The following is a 23,573-nucleotide window of genomic DNA, read 5'->3' on the forward strand; positions in this document are numbered from 1 at the left end:
TGGCAGACAGGCCCTGGGAGATGGTCGGGATGGACTTTGTGGTGGGCTTACCCAAGTCCCGTGGCTGCACCATCATTTGGGTAATCACCGACCATTTTTCTAAAATGGTGCACTTGGTGCCGCTTCCACGGCTACCTTCTTCACGGCCCTTGGCAACGTTGTATATAAAACACATTTTCCACCTACACGGCATGCCGGACAAAATTGTCAGTGACCGGGGTCCCGTTTGCGTCTCGGTTCTGAAGAGAGCTCTGTCGTCTACTCAGCATCGAGTTGAATCTCTCTTCAGTATACCATCCCGAGACGAATGGGTTGGTAGAGAGGGCCAACCAGACCTTGGTCACATATCTGCGACATTTTGTTTCAGCCAGGCAAGATGACTGGGCATCCTTGCTACCGTGGGCGGAGTTTGCACTGAACAGCGCCGACTCCACTGGGCAGACTCCATTCCTTCTTAACTACGGTCAGCATCTGCGGGTTCCTGTGCCTATGCCCGTGTCTTCCGCCAACTCCAGGGTGGCAGACTGGGCTGTGGAGGCACGGAACATTTGGGACCGCACTCAGGATGCCATCCAGGCTTCCAAGGAGAGAATGAGGTCCTCCGCCGATACACATCGGCGCCCTGCTCCGACCTTTTCTTCTGGCGACTTAGTGTGGCTCTCTGCCCGTAACATCAGGCTGCGAGTTGAGTCCCCTAAGTTTGCACCTCGCTTGTTGGGACCCTTCAAGGTCCTCGAACAGGTTAACCCTGTGGTCTACCATCTGGCCCTTCCTCCATGCCTAGGTATCACCGACACCTTTCATGTGTCCCTCTTGAAGACCGTTTACATGTCCCGGTTTTCCGAGTCATCTGCCGAGACATCGGGTTCGTCTACGGACGATTACGAGGTGAACGCTATTTTGGGGTGCAAGGTGGTACGTGGCAAAATATTTTATTTGGTGGACTGGAAGGGTTATGGCCCTGAGGACAGGTCTTGGGAGCCTGCTGAGCACATTCGAGCTCCGCAGCTCATTGCGACCTTCGAGCGTAGCGAAGTCCAAGGGGGCGGGCCTAGGAGGGGGGTAATGTTAGGGGTCGAGTTCCCGCCTCTGCACAGGGTGAGTCATGAACCATCTCCACTGCGGTCTTCCATTCTTCTCCAGCCACAGTTGAGCCTGCTCAGCGGAGACGTCGGTCTCAACGTCTGGCTCAGCCTGATACTGTGCAGATGGTTGCTGCCTTTCCAGGCTCAGCCATTGTAGCCAGTACTGGTCAGCGGCGAGCAGACGTCTCTGGGACTAAGTCCTGCTTTTCCCCTTCTGAGCATTTCCAAGGTAAGACCTCTCATTGGAGGTCAGGGGTCACATGCTCAGGTACTGCAGCAGCTCCCATTGGTCCTCTAGGAAGGTCCTGAAGTTGCTCAGGTACTGTGGCAGCTCCGATTGGTCCTCTAGGAAGGTCCTGAAGTTGCTGCAGCTATAAAAGGTTTGCATGACCGCACAGCCATGTGCTAGGATCAGCTTATGTCATGAGCTTTTGCTATTCAGTGGTCTTATCTGCTTGTGGTCAGGGTCCGGCTGAAATAAGCCACTAGAATTCCGGCTCCTCCGGTGGGGAGTTTTGTATGGTGAAATCAGGGCTGGCGTAAAACCATTAGGATTCCGGCTCCACCGGAGAGGAGGTGTTTGTGTGCTTGCTACTCCCAGACCACTGATTGCTTTTGCTCTGTTAGGCAGCTGTGTTCCCCTGTGACGCTAACAGGGCACAGCGTTTTCCCTTCTGTGCGACTCTGAGAAGAGTTCGCTTATACCGCCATATTGTGCCGCTAGCAGCAGGTTCGTCTCCTGCACGGTGGAGCCCGGGCTGCGAACGCACCAATAATTATATCTAAATATACTCGGTGCGTTCCGCCAGCCCTAACAACAAGTATATCTTACACCAGCTAAATTAGCAAAAATGGGTCGTTCTCAGACGTCAGAATACCCGAGGTGTCATGAGTTGGAGGCCGACTTCATACACATGATGTGGAGGTGTCCAGTAATACATGCATTCTGGCAGGAGGTTACCATCTTCTTGTCATCCCTAATAGCAATAACAATTCCCCTGGATCCCTTGGTATGCCTGCTTGGGGTTGTGCAATGTATAGAAGGTGTGTGGATATTTACTGCTCTGCCACAACAATACATTTTCAAAACTTGATGAGGTAGTAATGGTGGTTTATTCAACGTGTTTCAAGGTCTCAGTGACCCCTTCTTCAGGAGATGCCACACAAGAACACCTTCCATACATTGCATTATATGGCCGGTTACCGTCCTGTGGATCTGCAGCAGCCGACATTTTGAGCATGTCTCTCATCACCAGGTGAGCAGTTTTTTTTTTAAGTATATCGTCCTTAATCTATGGGATAAGACCCTATTGCGCTTTCTCTCCTTGAAATACTGTCGTGGAAGAAGATTATTGGGACCATTATATTGAAATATTTCTCCAAGAGACGCTATTTTTGGTCAGGAAATTAATTGCTCTGAGATGGATGGGTAGTTTACACCCAACACTGAGATCCTGGCTAGAACTTGTCAGTTCAGTGATTCCTTCCGAAAACACGGTCTATCAAAAGGCTAGGAAAGGGAGGGGGCTCCCTCCTGTCTGATCGGTATCATCGCAATGGCCCAATCATTACCATGGCAACCCATGGGTCACCCAGCTATGGCAAGCCTGTTAGATCATGCTCAGAGCATTTCTGTAGTAATGAGAGCCTACTTAATTTATGAGGGCATGTCTCCAGAAGCACAAACTGGGCACTACAACGTATTGGGCAGTACACTGGAAGATTTTCAATTTTAATTTGGCAACATCCACTGCTGCTTGTTTCTGGAAAACACACATGGAGTCAAAATTGTCACTACATGGTGCCATTTTTACCCATTTCCTCGTGTGAAAATATAAAATCTGAGGCTACAAAAAATTTTTGTGATAAAAATATAATCATTTTATCTGCACTAGCCAATGGTATAAAATTCTGTGACACACCTATGGTGTCAATATGATCACTGCAACTCCACATGAATTACAACCTGTAAAGACCACACGCCCACATCAACACCATAGGAGCTCCTGCAACCCTCAACCTACTGTCTCCTTCCCCATAATCCTGTAGAATGTAAGCCCGCAAGGGCAGGGTCCTCTTCCCTCAGTACCAGTCTCTCATTGTTAGTTTTGTTTACTGTAAGTGATATTTGTATTTTGATGTGACCCTTCTCATGTACAGCACCATGGAATTAACCCCATAATCACATATGACGTACTATCCCATCGAGGTGACCTGGGACTTAATTCCCAGTGACGGGATAGTACGTCATATGCGATCGACCGTGCTCACGGGGGGAGCGCGGCCGGGTGTCAGCTGACTATCGCAGCTGACATCCGGCACTATGTGCCAGGAACGGTCACGGACCGCTCCCGGCACATTAACCCCCGGCACACCGCGATCACACATGATCGCGATGTGGCGGCGGTACAGGGAAGCATCGCGCAGGGAGGGGGCTCCCTGCGGGCTTCCCTGAGACGATCGGTACAAGGCGATGTGCTCACCTTGTACCGAACGTCTTCTCGCTGCAGGCCCCGGATCCAAAATGGCCGCGGGGCTGCATCCGGGTCCTGCAGGGAGTACTTCCGGGTCGCCTGCAGGTGCTGGTAAGCCTGCAGCGATGTCAGTGAGATCGCCGATCTTACAGAGTGCTGTGCAAACTGTAAGATCGGCGATCTGTGATGTCCCCCCCTGGGACAAAGTAAAAAAGTTAAAAAAAAAAATTCCACATGTGTAAAAAAATAAAAAAAAATACTAAATAAATAAATAAAAAAAAAATATTATTCCCATAAATACATTTCTTTATCTAAAAAAAAACAAACATAACAATAAAAGTACACATATTTAGTATCGCCACGTCCGTAACGACCCGACCTATAAAACTGTCCCACTAGTTAACCCCTTCAGTGAACACCGTAAGAAAAAAAAAAAAAAACGAGCCAAAAAACAACGCTTCATTATCATACCGCCGAACAAAAAGTGGAATAACACGCGATCAAAAAGACGGATATAAATAACCATGATACCGCTGAAAACGTCATCTTGTCCCGCAAAAAACGAGCTGCCACAAAGCATAATAAGCAAAAAAATAAAAAAGTTATAGTCCTGAGAACAAAGCAATGCCAAAATAATTATTTTTTCTATAAAATAGCTTTTATCGTATAAAAGCGCCAAAACATAAAAAAATGATATAAATGAGGTATCGCTGTAATCGTACTGACCCGACGAATAAAACTGCTTCATCCACTTTACCAAACGCGAAACGGTATAAACGCCTCCCCCAAAAGAAATTCATGAATAGCTGGTTTTTGGTCATTCTGCCTCACAAAAATCGGAATAAAAAGTGATCAAAAACTGTCACGTGTCCAAAAATGTTACCAATAAAAACGTCAACTCGTCCCGCAAAAAATAAGACCTCACATGACTCTGTGGACCAACATATGGAAAAATTATAGGTCTCAAAATTTGGAGACGCAAAAACTTTTTTGCTATAAAAAAAAGCGTATTTTAGTGTGTGACGGCTGCCAATCATAAAAATCCGATATAAAAAACGCTATAAAAGTAAATCAAACCCCCCTTCATCACCCCCTTAGTTAGGGAAAAATAATAAAATTAAAAAAATGTATTTATTTACATTTTCCCATCAGGGTTAGTGTTGGGGCTAGGGTTAGGGCTAGGGTTTGGGCTGGGGTTAGGGTTGGGGCTAGGGTTAGGGTTGGGGCTAGGGTTAGGGTTGGAGCTAAAGTTAGGGTTAGGGTTGGGGCTAAAGTTAGGGTTAGGGTTGGGGCTAAAGTTAGGGTTAGGGTTGGGGCTAAAGTTAGGGTTAGGGTTTGGATTATATTTACGGTTGGGATTAGGGTTGGGATTAGAATTAGGGGTGTGTCAGGGTTAGGGGTGTGGTTAGGGTTACCGTTGGGATTAGGGTTAGGGGTGTGTTAGGGTTAGGGTTTCAGGTAGAATTGGGGAGTTTCCACTGTTCAGGCACATCAGGGGCTCTCCAAACGCGACATGGCGTCCGATCTCAATTCCAGCCAATTCTGCGTTGAAAAAGTAAAACGGTGCTCCTTCCCTTCCGAGCTCCGGTGCGCCCAAACAGGGGTTTACCTCAACATATGGGGTATCAGCGTACTCAGGACAAATTGGACAACAACTTTTGGTGTCCAAGTTCTCTTGATATCCTTGGGAAAATAAAAATGTGGGGGGCTAAAAATCATTTTTGTGGGAAAAATAAGATTTTTTTTATTTTCGCGGCTCTGGGTTGTAAACTGCAGTGAAACACTTGGGGGTTCAAAGTTCTCACAACACATCTAGATAGGTTCCTTGGGAGGTCTAGTTTCCAATATGGGGTCACTTGTGGGGGGTTTGTACTTTTTGGGTACATCAGGGGCTCTGCAAATGCAACGTGACGCCTGCAGACCAATCCATCTAAGTCTGTATTCCAAATGGCGCTCCTTCCCTTCCGAGCTCTGCCATGCGCCCAAACAGTGCTTCCCCCCCACATATGGGGTATCAGCGTACTCAGGACAAATTGGACAACAACTTTCGGGGTCCAATTTATCCTGTTACCCTTGTGAAAATACAAAACTGGGGACTAAAAAATCATTTTTGTGAAAAAAAAAAAAGAATTTTTATTTTCACGGCTCTGCGTTATAAACTGTAGTTAAACACTTGGGGGCTCAAAGCTCTCAAAACACATCTAGGTAAGTTCCTTAGGGGGTCTACTTTCCAAAATGGTGTCACTTGTGGGGGGTTTCAATGTTTAGGCACATCAGGGGCTCTCCAAACGCAACATGGCGTCCCATCTCAATTCCAGTCAATTTTGCATTGAAAAGTCAAATGGCGCTCCTTCCCTTCCGAGCTCTGCCATGCGCCCAAACAGTGGTTTACACCCACATATGGGGTATCAGCGTACTCAGGACAAATTGCACAGCAACTTTTGTCATCTAATTTCTTCTCTTACCCTTGGGAAAATAAAAAATTGGGGGCAAAAAGATCATTTTTGTGAAAAAATATGATTTTTTATTTTTACGGCTCTGCATTATAAACTTCTATGAAGCACTTGGTGGGTCAAAGTGCTCACCACACATCTAGATAAGTTCCTTAAGGGGTCTACTTTCCAAAATGGTGTCACTTGGGGGGGTTTCAATGTTTAGGCACATCAGGGGCTCTCCAAACGCAACATGGCGTCCCATCTCAATTCCAGTCAATTTTGCATTGAAAAGTCAAATGGCGCTCCTTCCCTTCCGAGCTCTGCCATGCGCCCAAACAGTGGTTTATCCCCACATATGGGGTATTAACGTACTCAGGACAAATTGTACAACAACTTTTGGGGTCCATTTTCTCCTGTTACCCTTGGTAAAATAAAACAAATTGGAGCTGAAATAAATTTTGTGTGAAAAAAAAAAGTTAAATGTTCATTTTTATTTAAACATTCCAAAAATTCCTGTAAAACACCTGAAGGGTTAATAAACTTCTTGAATGTGGTTTTGAGCACCTTGAGGGGTGCAGTTTTTAGAATGGTGTCACACTTGGGTATTTTCTATCATATAGACCCCTCAAAATTACTTCAAATGAGATGTGGTCCCTAAAAAAAAAATGGTGTTGTAAATATGAGAAATTGCTGGTCAACTTTTAACCCTTATAACTCCCTAATACAAAAAAATATTGGTTCCAAAATTGTGCTGATGTAAAGTAGACATGTGGGAAATGTTACTTATTAAGTATTTTGCATGACATATCTCTGTGATTTAAGGGTATAAAAATTCAAAGTTGGAAAATTGCGAAATTTTCAAAATTTTCGCCAAATTTCCATTTTTTTCTCAAATAAACGCAAGTTATATCGAATAAATTTTACCACTAACATGAAGTACAATACGTCACGAAAAAAACAATGTCAGAATCGCCAAGATCCGTTGAAGCGTTCCAGAGTTATAACCTCATAAAGGAACAGTGGTCAGAATTGTAAAAATTGGCCCGTGTTGTGAATTCTGTGGTCAAGGTCCCTCCTGTGGTCATGAGTGGTACTTCGGCTGGTTCTGTCTATGAGCTTCCTCTGGTGGATGTGAGTGGGGCTGCGGCTTCTGAGTTTCCTTCCTCAGGTGACGAGGTTAAGTCGTTAGGTGCTGCTCTATTTAACTCCATCTAGTTCTTTGTTCCTGGCCTCCAGTCAATGTTCCAGTGTTGGTCTTGTTCTCTCCTGGATCGTTCTTGTGGCCTGTCTACCCTGCATAAGCTAAGTTTTGCTGGTGTTACTTTTGTTTGCTATTTTTTCTGTCCAGCTTGCTATATTGGTTTTTCTTGCTTGCTGGAAGCTCTGAGACGCAGAGGGAGCACCTCCGTACCGTTAGTCGGTGCGGAGGGCCTTTTTGCGCCCTCTGCGTGGTTGTTTGTAGGTTTTTGTGCTGACTGCAAAGCTATCTTTCTTATCCTCGGTCTGTTCAGTGAGTCGGGCCTCGCTTTGCTAGAATCTATTTCATCTCTGTGTTTGTATTTTCATCTTTACTCACAGTCATTATATGTGGGGGGCTGGCTTTTCCTTTGGGGAATTTCTCTGAGGCAAGGTAGGCTTATCTTTCTATCTTCAGGGCTAGTTAGTTTCTCAGGCTGTGCCCGAGGCGCCTAGGTCTGGTCAGGAGCGCTCCACGGCTACCTCTAGTGTGGTATGATAGGATTAGGGATTGCGGTCAGCAGAGTTCCCACGTCTCAGAGCTCGTCCTATGTTATTAGTAACTATCAGGTCACCTTGTGTGCTCTTAACCACTAGGTCCATTGTGGTTCTGAATCACCAGTTCATAACAGGCCCGGTCATTAACGTGCAAACCACCCTCGGGGCTTAAGGGGTTAATGGTGCTATATAAATAATAATGATGATGAATTAATTGAGATTTGTAGTTTGTAAAATGTGGTCACTTATCGGGGGTTCTGCTGCTTTGGCACTACAGGGGCTCTCCTAGTGGGTCATTTGACTGTGCCTAAAAAGGAGTTCAGACTGAGGTCCATTTTTTCCTACTGGCCTTAGAAAAATGAAATACTTGGGGCTAAACTGACATTTTAGGGGTATAAATGTAATTATTTTTTTCCTACTGCCCAATGGTATAAAACTGTGTGAAGCACAGGTGTTATCAACAATGCACAATCAGATGAATTCATTGAAAGGTGTAGTTTGTAAAATGGTGTCACTTATGGGAGGTTCTGCTGTTCCTAAAACTCGGGCTCTGCCAATGTTACATGCCACCCTCAAACCATTCCAGTAAAATCTGAGCTCCAATATGGCACTTCTAAGCTTTGCATTGTGCCTAAAAGTCCATTTGACCACATATGGGGGTACTCAGGAGATATTGAATAACAAACTCTACGGTTAATTTTCTCCTATTACCCTTTTGGGAAATTAAAAACTTGAGGCCAAATCAACATTTTAGCGGAAAAAAAATGTAATTTTCCATTTTCTCAGCCCAATGTTATAAACTTCTGTCACTTACAAGAGGGTTAATGCTCAATTCCTCAAGAGCGTCAGCTAATGGTGTTCCTTCCCTTCCGAGTTTTGCCGTGCACCCAAACAGTAGTTTTCAATGACCTTTAGGTATCGGTGTACTTAGGAGAAATTGCACACCAATTTGTACAGTGTATTCTCCAGTTACCTTGTGAAAATAAAAAAATAAATTTGGGGCAAAACCAACATTTTTGCTGGAAAAATTTATTTTTTTCATTTTCATGTCTCAATGTTGTAAAATTCAGTGAAGCACCTGTGCGTTCAAGTTGCTTTCTACACCTCTAGATAAGTTCTTTTCAGATGTGTAGTTTCCAAAATGGGGTCACTTGTGGGGATGTTTCCACTGTTTGGGGCAGTGTTTCTCAACTCCAGTCCTCAAGACCCCACAACAGGTCATGTTTTCAGGATTTCCTTAGTATTGCATAGGCGATGGAATTAATACTTGAGCAGGTGATGAAATTATCACCTGTGCAAAACTAAGGAAATCCTGAAAACATGACCTGTTGTGGGGTCTTGAGGACTGGAGTTGAGAAACGCTGGTTTAGGCACATCAGGGGCTCTCCAAACGCAACATGGTGTCAGCTATCGATGCCAGTCAATTTTGCGTTCCAAAAGTCAAACAGTAGTTTTCCACCACTTATGGAGTATATGCGTACTCAGGAAAAATTGTACAGTCCATTTTCTCCTGTTACCCATGTGAAAATGAAAAAGTAACATTTTCATTTTTTCCTTTCACATTGCTTTAAAGGGACACTGTCACCTGGATTTGGAGGGAACAATCTTCAGCCATGGAGGCGGGGTTTTGGGGTTTTTAATTCACCCTTTCCTTACCCGCTGGCTGCATGCTGGCTGCAATATTGGATTGAAGTTCATTCTCTGTCCTCCATAGTACATGCCTGTGCAAGGCAAGACGTAGAGGGGAGCCACACCTCGAAACGCGTTGGCAGCTTGTCTCTATCGCGCACCCGTCCCTGCTTGTTGTGACGTCACACTAGCTCCGCCCACTTTTTGGCGCCGCATCCTCAGCGTCTGCTTCCGGCCGGAGCACACGAGGTGCTGGTGCCCCCCTTCCACTTACTGGGACGTTACTGTCCAGGTACCTCAGCCTCAGCCTCTGGCACTGAACCGCACTATAACTCACCAAGCAGAGTTAGCGGTGCAATTAGCACCGCATCCAGCGGATTACCTGGTCACCTTCATCGCAGGAATCCTTCCAAGCAGGATATGGTGAGTGCCCGTTTATGGTCATTAATAGAGTTGAGCGACCTTGACCTTTTTAGAGTTGAGTCGGGTTTCGCAAAACCCGACTATCTCAAAAGTCGAGTCGAGTGGAATCCGCCGATTATCGCGAAAAGTCGGGGATCGACCGAAACACGAAACCCAATGCAAGTCAATGGGGGAGCATAGTCGGCAGTGAGTAGAGGCCAGGAAAACATGTACAGAGCCCATTGTATTGGCAAAAACATCCATTCTTGCTACTGAAGCTTGTCAATCGTAATTTAGCTTATAATAATTATAAGGCATTGGAAATTGGGGGTCATTTGGCTAAAGTTGTGGGGGGTAGGGCTGGTTCAAGCAATTAGTAGGCCAAGGACATCTGGACCACGTCACGGCAGAGGAGCAGGGAGAGGTAAGTATTTCAACTTTGCAAGTGCTGTGATCCTGAGCAAGCAGGGGGGGGGCACTCGTTGGCACTGGCACAGGGCCCCTCAAAGTACTGCGGTGTGTTTGCACGGCGGGGGCGCCTCCCACCGGCAGCAACACTTTTGCGTATTATGAGAGGCCCTGTGCCAGTGACGTTGCCAACGAGTATTCCTCCCCCCATCTGATGAAGGAACCTGCACCTTCATCTGCACCTTCCTCTTTGTCCCCGTGTAATGTGGTATGGTATGCGGGAAGGGGGACCTGACTTTCAGCAGGGTCACAATCTTGCAGTGTAGCGTGCACGGGGAATGTTGCGTTATGGGTCAATGTACCAGCAGACTCATCTATCACTGGCTGGGCAATGGGCAGGATGAGGGGGAAACAGATATGGGCCCAAAGAATAAAGTGGGCTAAATGCAGTTCAAAATTGGTAACAGGACTAACCAGGGGACATTGCTTTGTTCAGTGGAGGACAACTGGAATGAGAGGCTGACACAGAGAGTAGGCCCAAATCAGTAAGTATTCTAAATGCAGTTCAAAATTGGCAACAGTAGTAAACCGGAGGCACAGCTTTGTTCACTGGAGGAGAACAGCAAGGAGCGGCAGACACAGATAGAAGGCCCCAACCCAACTAGTAGGCCTAATGCAGTGTTGTTTTCAACAACTACTAAACGAGAGTCGGAAGATCGAAGCAATGGAGAGGAAACCTGGGGAACACCTTGGAGTGGAACACACCGTCTCTAAACCCCATACCCAATTTGTAGGCCTAATGCAGTGTAGTTTTCAACAACTACTAAACGAGAGTCGGAAGACCGAAGCAATGGAGAGGAAACCTGGGGAACACCTTGGAGTGGAACACACCGTCTCTACACCCCATACCAAATTTGTAGGCCTAATGCAGTGTAGTTTTCAACAACTACTAAACGAGAGTCGGAAGACCGAAGCAATGGAGAGGAAACCTGGGGAACACCTTGGAGTGGAACATACCGTCTCTACACCCCATACCCAATTTGTAGGCCTAATGCAGTGTAGTTTTCAACAACTACTAAACGAGAGTCGGAAGATCGAAGCAATGGAGAGGAAACCTGGGGAACACCTTGGAGTGGAACACACCGTCTCTACACCCCATACCCAATTTGTAGGCCTAATGCAGTGTCGTTTTCAACAACTACTAAACGAGAGTCGGAAGATCGAAGCAATGGAGAGGAAACCTGGGAAACACCTTGGAGTGGAACACACCGTCTCTACACCCCATACCCAATTTGTAGGCCTAATGCAGTGTAGTTTTCAACAACTACTAAACGAGAGTCGGAAGACCGAAGCAATGGAGAGGAAACCTGGGGAACACCTTGGAGTGGAACACACCGTCTCTACACCCCATACCCAATTTGTAGGCCTAATGCAGTGTAGTTTTCAACAACTACTAAACGAGAGTCGGAAGACCGAAACAATGGAGAGGAAATCTGGGGAACACCTTGGAGTGGAACACACCGTCTCTACACCCCATACCCAATTTGTAGGCCTAATGCAGTGTAGTTTTCAACAACTACTAAACGAGAGTCGGAAGACCGAAGCAATGGAGAGGAAACCTGGGGAACACCTTGGAGTGGAACACACCGTCTCTACACCCCATACCCAATTTGTAGGCCTAATGCAGTGTAGTTTTCAACAGCTACTAAACGAGAGTCGGAAGATCGAAGCAATGGAGAGGAAACCTGGGGAACACCTTGGAGTGGAACACACTGTCTCTACACCCGATACCCAATTTGTAGGCCTAATGTAGTGTAGTTTTCAACAACTACTAAATGAGAGTCGGAAGACCGAAGCAATGTAGACGAAACCTGGGGAACACCTTGGAGTGGAACACACCGTCTCTACACCCCATACCCAATTTGTAGGCCTAATGCAGTGTAGTTTTCAACAACTACTAAACGAGAGTCGGAAGACCGAAGCAATGGAGAGGAAACCTGGGGAACACCTTGGAGTGGAACACACCGTTTCTACACCCCATACCCAATTTGTAGGCCTAATGCAGTGTAGTTTTCAACAACTACTAAACGAGAGTCGGAAGACCGAAGCAATGGAGAGGAAACCTGGGGAACACCTTGGAGTGGAACACACCGTCTCTACACCCCATACCCAATTTGTAGGCCTAATGCAGTGTAGTTTTCAACAACTACTAAACGATAGTCGGAAGACCGAAGCAATGGAGAGGAAACCTGGGGAACACCTTGGAGTGGAACACACCGTCTCTACACCCCATACCCAATTTGTAGGCCTAATGCAGTGTAGTTTTCAACAACTACTAAACGAGTGTCGGAAGACCGAAACAATGGAGAGGAAACCTGGGGAACACCTTGGAGTGGAACACACCGTCTCTACACCCCATACCCAATTTGTAGGCCTAATGCAGTGTAGTTTTCAACAACTACTAAACGAGAGTCGGAAGACCGAAGCAATGGAGAGGAAACCTGGGGAACACCTTGGAGTGGTAAAAACCGTCTCTACACCCCATACCCAATTTGTAGGCCTAATGGAGTGTAGTTTTCAACAACTACTAAATGAGAGTCGGAAGACCGAAGCAATGTAGACGAAACCTGGGGAACACCTTGGAGTGGAACACACCGTCTCTACACCCCATACCCAATTTGTAGGCCTAATGCAGTGTAGTTTTCAACAACTACTAAACGAGAGTCGGAAGACCGAAGCAATGGAGAGGAAACCTGGGGAACACCTTGGAGTGGAACACACCGTCTCTACACCCCATACCCAATTTGTAGGCCTAATGCAGTGTAGTTTTCAACAACTACTAAACGAGAGTCGGAAGACCGAAGCAATGGAGAGGAAACCTGGGGAACACCTTGGAGTGGAACACACCGTCTCTACACCCCATACCCAATTTGTAGGCCTAATGCAGTGTAGTTTTCAACAACTACTAAACGAGAGTCGGAAGATCGAAGCAATGGAGAGGAAACCTGGGGAACTGTTGTGAATTCTGTGGCAGAGTTCACTCCTGTGGTCACAAGTGGTACTTCGGCTGATTCTCTCTGGGAGCTTCCGTTTGTGGAGGAAAGTGGTACTGCAGCTTCTGAGTTTCCTCCCTCAGGTGATCTGGTGAAGTCGTTAGCTGCTTCTCTACTTAACTCCACCTAATGCTTTTATTCATGCTTCCTGTCAATGTTCCAGTGTTGGACTTGTGTTTCTCTGGATCATTCCTGTGGCCTGCTGCTCTGCATAGCTAAGTGCTTCTTTGCTATTTGTTGCTATTTTTTCTGTCCAGCTTGTCTATTTGTTTTGCTGGAAGCTCTGGGACGCAAGGGGTGTACCTCCGTGCCGTTAGTTCGGTACGGAGGGTCTTTTTGCCCCCTTTGCGTGGTTTTCTTTAGGGTTTTGTGTAGACCGCAAAGTTATCTTTCCTATCCTCGTTCTGTCTAGAATATCGGGCCTCTCTTTGCTGAATCTATTTCATCCCTACGTTTGTCTTTTCATCTTACTCACAGTCATTATATGTGGGGGGCTGCCTTTTCCTTTGGGGTATTTCTCTGAGGCAAGGTAGGCTTATTTTTCTATCTTCAGGCTAGTTAGTTTCTCAGGCTGTGCCGAGTTGCATAGGGAGCGTTAGGCGCAATCCACAGCTGCCTCTAGTTGTGTTTGGAGAGGATTAGGAATTGTGGTCTACAGAGTTCCCACGTCTCAGAGCTCGTTCTGTTATTTTGGGTTGTTGTCAGATCACTGTGTGTGCTCTGATCGCTATGTACATTGTGTTCCTGAATTGCCTATCACAACAGGGAACACCTTGGAGTGGAACACACAGTCTCTACACCCCATACCCAATTTGTAGGCCTAATGCAGTGTAGTTTTCAACAACTACTAAACGAGAGTCGGAAGACCGAAGCAATGTAGACGAAACCTGGGGAACACCTTGGAGTGGAACACACTGTCTCTACACCCTATACCCAATTTGTAGGCCTAATGCAGTGTAGTTTTCAACAACTACTAAACGAGAGTCGGAAGACCGAAGCAATGTAGACGAAACCTGGGGAACACCTTGGAGTGGAACACACCGTCTCTACACCCCATACCCAATTTGTAGGCCTAATGCAGTCTAGTTTTCAACAACTACTAAACGAGAGTCGGAAGACCGAAGCAATGGAGAGGAAACCTGGGGAACACCTTGGAGTGGAACACACCGTCTCTACACCCAATACCCAATTTGTAGGCCTAATGCAGTGTTGTTTTCAACAACTACTAAACGAGAGTCGGAAGACCGAAGCAATGGAGAGGAAACCTGGGGAACACCTTGGAGTGAAACACACCGTCTCTACACCCCATACCCAATTTGTAGGCCTAATGCAGTGTAGTTTTCAACAACTACTAAACGAGAGTCGGAAGACCGAAGCAATGGAGAGGAAACCTGGGGAACACCTTGGAGTGGAACACACCGTCTCTACACCCCATACCCAATTTGTAGGCCTAATGCAGTGTAGTTTTCAACAACTACTAAACGAGAGTCGGAAGACCGAAGCAATGGAGAGGAAACCTGGGGAAGACCTTGGAGCGGCAGACACCGTTAGTAGGCCCTACCGAAGTAGTAGCCCCAATGCAGTTTTCAAATTCCTAGAGGCTGAAAACAAGACTATTGACGCTCAGCTTTTTTCAAAGGAGGACAGCTGTATTGAGTGGCGCAGACAGACACAGGTAGTAGGCCTTAAACCAAAAATGTGGCTCAATGCAGTTTAAAAAAGGTTACAGGGGTACACAGGCAGCATTGGTCTGGTCAGTGGAGGACAATTTCAATTATGGACCGCAGACAGACTTTGTACGCCTACTATTAAAAAAAGGATGCTCTATGCAATTAAAAATAGGTTCCAGGGGTCCACGGGCAGCAGTGGTGTGGTCAGTGGAGGAGTATTGGAAGGAGGGACCGCAGGCAGGCGTAGTAGGCCTAACATAACAAAATTAGGGTGTAGGCACTTTAAAATTGGTTCCAGGGGTACACGGGCAGCAGTGGTGTGGTCAGCGGAGGACAATTTTAATTAGTGACTGCAGACAGACTTTGTAGGCTGTCCCCTGTGGACCATGCATCCAACACATTAACCCAGTGCGCCGTAATGGACACGTAACTTTTTGTGGACATGCCTACTGGTCCATGCGTCTCTTGTCAGGTGCACCTTTCTACTGTTTGATTGCCTGAGTGCTATGACAATGCAGACTTTTTCATGCTGGTGGAGGGCTGGGATGGCTTTTCTCGCAAAAGAAGTATCGACTGGGTAGCTTGAACCGAGGTACAGCGTAGTTCATCTGGGCTTTATAAATATAAAACAAAGAAAAAAAGTAGGCTCCATGCACTTTCAGCTGGGTTCCAGGGGTACACGGCCAGCATTGGTCTGGTCAGTGGAGAACTATTGGAAGGAGGGACCGCAGACAGGCTTCGAAGGCCTAACATAATAAAATTGGGCTGTAGGCACTTTAAAATTTGTTCCAGGGGTACACGGGCAGCAGGAGACAGGTCACTGGAGGACTAGTGGAAGGAGGGACCGCAGACAGGCGTAGTAGGCCTAACATAATAAAATATGGCTGTAGGCACTTTAAAATTGGTTCCAGGGGTACACGGGCAGCAGTGGTCTGGTCAGTGGAGGACTAGTGGAAGGAGGGACCGCAGACAGGCTTCGAAGGCCTAACATAATAAAATTGGGCTGTAGGCACTTTATAATTGGTTCCAGGGGTACACGGGCAGCAGTAGACAGGTCACTGGAGGACTAGTGGAAGGAGGGACCGCAGACAGGCGTAGTAGGCCTAACATAATAAAATATGGCTGTAGGCACTTTAAAATTGGTTCCAGGGGTACACGGGCAGCACTAGACAGGTCACTGGAGGACTAGTGGAAGGAGGGACCGCAGACAGGCGTAGTAGGCCTAACATAATAAAATATGGCTGTAGACACTTGGAATTCTCTTGCAGGGGTACACAGGCAGCCTTGGTGTTGTCAGCGGAGGCCGATTGTAATGAGTGTCTGCCAGTTAGTAGTCCCAAACAATAAATACATGTTAATGTCTCGCATTACAACAAAACGAAAACACAAAAGGGTGCAATCAATAGGTACAGGGGTGGGCTCCTCCGCGTAGTTTCAGACCTAGTAATTTGGCGCAAAGTATTTACTTGGGTAAATATAGGACACTGCCCCTGACTATGTTAAGTACCATCATACATGTGAACACAATGGTATTGTCAGTGGCAGGAATTTAAGGATGTCAGCGCATAGACTAAACATTGGTGGAACTGTGAGAGATAATTGTGCAAGTGGTAGAGCAATGTTTGAACTGGGGGTGGGGGAACTCTCTTGTGGCCGGCGGTACAGGCCCAGGGCCCCTCATGTTACAACAGTGTGTCTGACGTTGGGTGCGCACCACCACCGCCAGAGACACTTTATTGTACTATGAGGGACCCAGTGGCAGTGCTGTCGACCAAAATCATGCACACCCACCTCTTCAGACAAACAGCACTCTCACGGGTGCTTGCGCCAAGTGGCGATACCACGGCCCCGTGTGGGGAGTTTGGCCATTTAGGGAGGTGTAAGCATGTCGTATGCTGGACAATCAGCTGCTGCAAATTACGAGATTGGTAAAGTCATTCAGAGTAGTCCACAGGCAAGACCTTTTCATAGGAAAGCTAGGTGTCGGCCGGGCAAGGTGGGGCAAAAGAATTCGAAATCCAGTTGTGGTTCATTTTAATGAAGGTTAGATCATCTACATTTTGGGTAGCCAGACGAGTCCTTTTTTCGGTTAATATTGAACCTGCAGCACTGAATACTCTTTCTGATAGGACATCAGCTTCCGGGCAAGTGAGCTCCTGCAATGCATATTCTGCCAATTCTGGCCAGGTGTCTAATTTGGATGCCCAGTAATCAAATGGGAATGACGGTTGAGGTAGAACATCGATAAGGGATGAAAAATAGTTTGTAACCATACTGGACAAATGTTGTCTCCTGTCACTTTGAATTGATGCAGCAGTACCTGTCCTGTCTGCGGTCATAGCAAAATCACTCCACAACCTGGTCAGAAAACCCCTCTGTCCAACGCTACTTCTGATTTCTGCACCTCTAACACTTCTGGTCTGCTGCCCCCTGCAGCTCGTGTGAGAAAGATCACGGGCGCTGTGTGCTGGGAATGCCTGAAGCAAACGGTCAACAAGAGTTGATTGTTTGGTTGCTAATATTAGTTCCAAGTTCTCATGTGGCATAATATTTTGCAATTTGCCTTTATAGCGAGGATCAAGGAGGCAGGCCAACCAGTAATCGTCATCGTTCATCATTTTAGTAATGCGTGTGTCCCTTTTGAGGATACGTAAGGCATAATCCGCCATGTGGGCCAAAGTTCCAGTTGTCAAATCTGCGGTTGTGCTTGGTTGAGGGGCAGTTTCAGGCAAATCTACGTCACTTGTGTCCCTCACAAAACTAGAACCCGGCCTTGCCACACCACCAATTTCCAGTGGCCCCGGGAAAGCTTCCTCATTACAAATATACTCATCCCCATCATCCTCCTCGTCCTCCACCTCCTCTTCGCCTGCTACCTCGTCCTGTACACTGCCCTGACCAGACAATGGCTGACTGTCATCAAGGCTTTCCTCTTCCTCTGCTGCAGACGCCTGCTCCTTTATGTGCGTCAAACTTTGCATCAGCAGATGCATTAGGGGGATGCTCATGCTTATTATGGCGTTGTCTGCACTAACCAGCCGTGTGCATTCCTCAAAACACTGAAGGACTTGACACATGTCTTGTATCTTCGACCACTGCACACCTGACAACTCCATGTCTGCCATCCTACTGCCTGCCCGTGTATGTGTATCCTCCCACAAAAACATAACAGCCTGCCCCTGTTCGCACAGTCTCTGAAGCATGTGCAGTGTTGAGTTCCACCTTGTTGCAACGTCTATGATTAGGCGATGCTGGGGAAGGTTCAAAGAACGCTGATAGGTCTGCATACGGCTGGAGTGTACGGGCGAACGGCGGATATGTGAGCAAACTCCGCGCACTTTGAGGAGCAGGTCGGATAACCCCGGATAACTTTTCAGGAAGCACTGCACCAGGTTTAAGGTGTGAGCCAGGCAAGGAATGTGTTTCAGTTGGGAAAGGTGGCAGCCATGAAATTCCTTCCGTTATCACTCACTACCTTGCCTGCCTCAAGATCTACTGTGCCCAGCCACGACTGCGTTTCTTTCTGCAAGAACTCGGACAGAACTTCCGCGGTGTGTCTGTTGTCGCCCAAACACTTCATAGCCAATACAGCCGGCTGACGCTTGCCAGTAGCTGCCCCATAATGGGACAACTGGTGTGCAACAGTGGCAGCTGCGGATGGAGTGGTTGGGCGACTGCGGTCTGTGGACGAGCTCTCGCTTCTGCAGGAGGAGGAGGAGGAAGAGGGGGTGCGAACGCCTACAGCCAACTGTTTCCTAGACCATGGGCTAGGCAGAACTGTCCCAAAATTGCTGTGCCCTGTGGACCCTGCATCCACCACATTCACCCAGTGTGCCGTGATGGACACGTAACGTCCCTGGCCATGCCTACTGGTCCATCCATCTGTTGTCAGGTGCACCTTTGTACTCACAGATTGCCTGAGTGCATGGACGATGCGCTCTTTAACATGCTGGTGGAGGGCTGGGATGGCTTTTCGCGAAAAGAAGTGTCGACTGGGTAGCTCGTAGCGTGGTTCAGCGTAGTCCATCAGGGCTTTGAAAGCTTCGGTTTCAACTAACCGGTAGGGCATCATCTCTAACGAGATTAGTCTAGCTATGTGGGCGTTCAAACCCTGTGTACGCGGATGCGAGGATAAGTACTTCCTTTTTCTAACCAGAGTCTCATGTAGGGTGAGCTGGACTGGAGAGCTGGAGATCGTGGAACTAGCGGGTGTGCCGGTGGACATGGCAGACTGAGAGACGGTTGGAGACAGTATTGTTTCCGCCGGTGCCCTAAATGCAGTGTTTCCTACTACGAAACTGGTGATTCCCTGACCCTGACTGCTTTGGCCTGGCAAAGAAACCTGCACAGATACTGCAGGTGGTGCGGAAAATGGTGGCCTTACAGTGACGGAAGGGATGTAGCGTTGCTGACTAGCTTCATTGGCCGAGGGTGCTACAACCTTAAGGGACGTTTGGTAGTTAGTCCAGGCTTGCAAATGCATGGTGGTTAAATGTCTATGCATGCAACTTGTATTGAGACTTTTCAGATTCTGACCTCTGCTTAAGGTAGTTGAACATTTTTGACAGATGACTTTGCGCTGATCAATTGGATGTTGTTTAAAGAAATGCCAGACTGCACTCTTTCGAGCATCGGATCCCTTTTCAGGCATTGCAGACTGAGCTTTAACCGGATGGCCACGCTGTCCTCCAACTGGTTTTGGCTTTGCCACGCGTTTTGGGCCAGATACGGGCCCGGCAGATGGAACCTGTTGCGATGTTGATGCCTGCTGCGGCCCCTCCTCCTCCGCTTCAGAACTACTGCCGCCTGCACCCTGTTCCCCCAATGACTGCCAATCGGGGTCAACAACTGGGTCATCTATAACCTCCTCTTCTAGCTCGTGTGCAACTTCGTCTGTGTCACCGTGTAAGTCGGTGGTATAGCGTTCGTGACGGGGCAACATAGTCTCATCAGGGTCTGATTCTGGATCAGTACCCTGTGAGGGCAATGTTGTGGTCTGAGTCAAAGGACCAGCATAGTAGTCTGGCTGTGGCTGTGCATCAGTGCACTCCATGTCAGATTCAACTTGTAATGGGCATGGCCTGTTAACTGTTTCACTTTCTAAGCCAGGGACGGTATGTGTAAAGAGCTCCATGGAGTAACCCGTTGTGTCGCCTGCTGCATCCTTCTCTGTTGTTGTTTTTGCTGAAGAGGACAAGGAAGCGACTTGTCCCTGACCGTGAACATCCACTAACGACGCGCTGCTTTTACATTTACCAGTTTCAAAAGAGGAGGCAAAAGAGCTAGAGGCTGAGTCAGCAAGGTAAGCCAAAACTTGCTCTTGCTGCTCCGGCTTTAAAAGCGGTTTTCCTACTCCCAGAAAAGGGGACGACGAACCTGGCTACACAGCTCCAGACTTAGGTGCAATATTTTTTCCCCACGACCACCTGATGCCCCACTACCACTACCATCATTACCAGCTGACAATGAACGGCCACGACCTCTTCCACCAGACTTCCTCATTGTTTTAAAAACGTAACCAAAGTAACGGTATTTGTTGCTGTCAAACAACTTACACGGTGAGCTATAACTTCAGTATGATTTAGATATCCCTTTACAGGTGGGTGAGACCGCAAGGAAAATCAGGCACAATGTTACACACTCTGTTTTCGGTGGCACCAAATGAGAGAGATGCCACACACACAGGACTGTCACTCAAGCACAAATGTCAATATTAATCTCCCACTGTTTTTTTTTTATTTTTTTCAGGGAGAATTTAGAAACCAAATAAAAAAAAAAATAGGCTTTCTATGGCCCACTATTTGAGAGAGAGAGATGGCACACACAGGAGTCAGGACTGGCACACAAGCAGAAAGGCCAATATTAATCTCCCACTGTTTTTTTTTATTTTTTCAGGGAGAATTTAGAAACCAAATAAAAAAATTGATTTTTTCAGGGAGAATTTAGAAACCCCCCCCAAAAAAAAGGCTTTCTATGGCCCACTATTTGAGAGAGATGGCACACCCAGGAGTCAGGACTGGCACACAAGCAGAAAGGCCAATATTAATCTCCCACTGTTTTTTTTTTATTTTTTCAGGGAGAATTTAGAAACCAAATAAAAAAAAATTGATTTTTTCAGGGAGAATTTAGAAACCAAATAAAAAAAAAATAGGCTTTCTATGGCCCACTATTTGAGAGAGAGAGATGGCACACCCAGGAGTCAGGACTGGCACACAAGCAGAAAGGCCAATATTAATCTCCCACTGTTTTTTTTTATTTTTTCAGGGAGAATTTAGAAACCAAATAAAAAATAAAATAGGCTTTCTATGGCCCACTATTTGAGAGAGAGAGAGATGGCACACCCAGGAGTCAGGACTGGCACACAAGCAGAAAGGCCAATATTAATCTCCCACTGTTTTTTTTTATTTTTTCAGGGAGAATTTAGAAACCAAATAAAAAAAATTGTTTTTTTCAGGGAGAATTTAGAAACCAAATAAAAAAAAAAAATAGGCTTTCTATGGCCCACTATTTGAGAGAGATGGCACACCCAGGAGTCAGGACTGGTACACAAGCAGAAAGGCCAATATTAATCTCCCATTGTTTTTTTTTTAATTTTTCAGGGAGAATTTAGAAACCCAATAAACAAAATTGATTTTTTCAGGGAAAATTTAGAAACCAAATAAAAAAAAATAGGCTTTATATGGCCCACTATTTGAGAGAGAGAGATGGCACACCCAGGAGTCAGGACTGGCACACATGCAGGAAGGCCAATATTAATCTCCCACTGTTTTTTTTTTTTAATTTTTTCAGGGAGAATTTAGAAACCAAATTAAAAAAAATTGATTTTTTTCAGGGAGAATTTAGAAAGCAAATTAAAAAAAATAGGCTTTCTATGGCCCACTATTTGAGAGAGAGAGATGGCACACCCAGGAGTCAGGACTGGCACACAAGCAGAAAGGCCAATATTAATCTCCCACTGTTTTTTTTATTTTTTCAGGGAGAATTTAGAAACCAAATAAACAAAATTGATTTTTTCAGGGAGAATTTAGAAACCAAATTAAAAAAAAAATAGGCTTTCTATGGCCCACTATTTGAGAGAGAGAGATGGCACACCCAGGAGTCAGGACTGGCAAACAAGCCTAAAGGCCAATATTAATCTCCCACTGTTTTTTTTATTTTTTCAGGGAGAATTTAGAAACCAAATAAAAAAAATTGATTTTTTTCAGGGAGAATTTAGAAACCAAATAAAAAAAAATAGGCTTTCTGTGGCCCACTATTTGAGAGAGAGATGGCACACCCAGGAGTCAGGACTGGCACACAAGTAGAAAGGCCAATATTAATCTCCCACTGTTTTTTTTTTGTTTTTTTTTTTTCAGGGAGAATTTAGAAACCAAATTAAAAAAATTGATTTTTTCAGGGAGAATTTAGAAACCAAATAAAAAAAAAAAGGCTTTCTATTGCCCACTATTTGAGAGAGAGAGAGATGGCACACCCAGGAGTCAGGACTGGCACACAAGCAGAAAGGCCAATATTAATCTCCCACTGTTTTTTTTTATTTTTTCAGGGAGAATTTAGAAACCCAATAAACAAAATTGATTTTTTCAGGGAGAATTTAGAAACCAAATAAAAAAAAAAGGCTTTCTATGGCCCACTATTTGAGAGAGAGAGATGGCACACCCAGGAGTCAGGACTGGCACACAAGCAGAAAGGCCAATATTAATCTCCCACTGTTTTTTTTATTTTTTCAGGGAGAATTTAGAAACCAAATAAACAAAATTGATTTTTTCCGGGAGAATTTAGAAACCAAATTAAAAAAAAATAGGCTTTCTATGGCCCACTATTTGAGAGAGAGAGATGGCACACCCAGGAGTCAGGACTGGCACACAAGCAGAAAGGCCAATATTAATCTCCCACTGTTTTTTTTTATTTTTTCAGGGAGAATTTAGAAACCAAATAAAAAAAATTGATTTTTTCAGGGAGAATTTAGAAACCAAATAAAAAAAAAAAAAGGCTTTCTATGGCCCACTATTTGAGAGAGAGAGATGGCACACCCAGGAGTCAGGACTGGCACACAAGCAGAAAGGCCAATATTAATCTCCCACTTTTTTTTTTTTTTTCTGGGAGAATTTAGAAACCAAATAAAAAAAAAAATAGGCTTTCTATGGCCCACTATTTGAGAGAGAGAGATGGCACACCCAGGAGTCAGGACTGGCACACAAGCAGAAAGGCCAATATTAATCTCCCACTTTTTTTTTTTTGTTTATTTTTGGAGAATTTAGAAACCAAATAAAAAAAAATAAATAAATAGGCTTTCTATGGCCCACTATTTTAGAGAGATGGCACACCCAGGAGTCAGGACTGGCACACAAGCAGAAAGGCCAATATTAATCTCCCACTGTTTTTTTTTATTTTTTCAGGGAGAATTTAGAAACCAAATTTAAAAAAAATAAATAAATAGGCTTTCTATGGCCCACTATTTGAGAGAGAGATGGCACACTCAGGACTGGCACACAAGCCCAAAGGCCAATAATAATCTCCCACTGTTTTTTTATTTTTCAGGGAGAATTTATAAACCCCCCCAAAAAAACAGAAAAATAAAAAGGCTTTCTATGGCCCACTATGTGAGAGAGATGGCACACACAGGGATGGCACTCTAGCAGAAATGCCAATCTTAATCTCCCACAACTTATTTTTTTAGGGAGAA

This window comes from Ranitomeya imitator, chromosome 2 (assembly GCF_032444005.1).
Source record: "Ranitomeya imitator isolate aRanImi1 chromosome 2, aRanImi1.pri, whole genome shotgun sequence".
NCBI classification, from domain to species: Eukaryota; Metazoa; Chordata; class Amphibia; order Anura; family Dendrobatidae; genus Ranitomeya; species Ranitomeya imitator.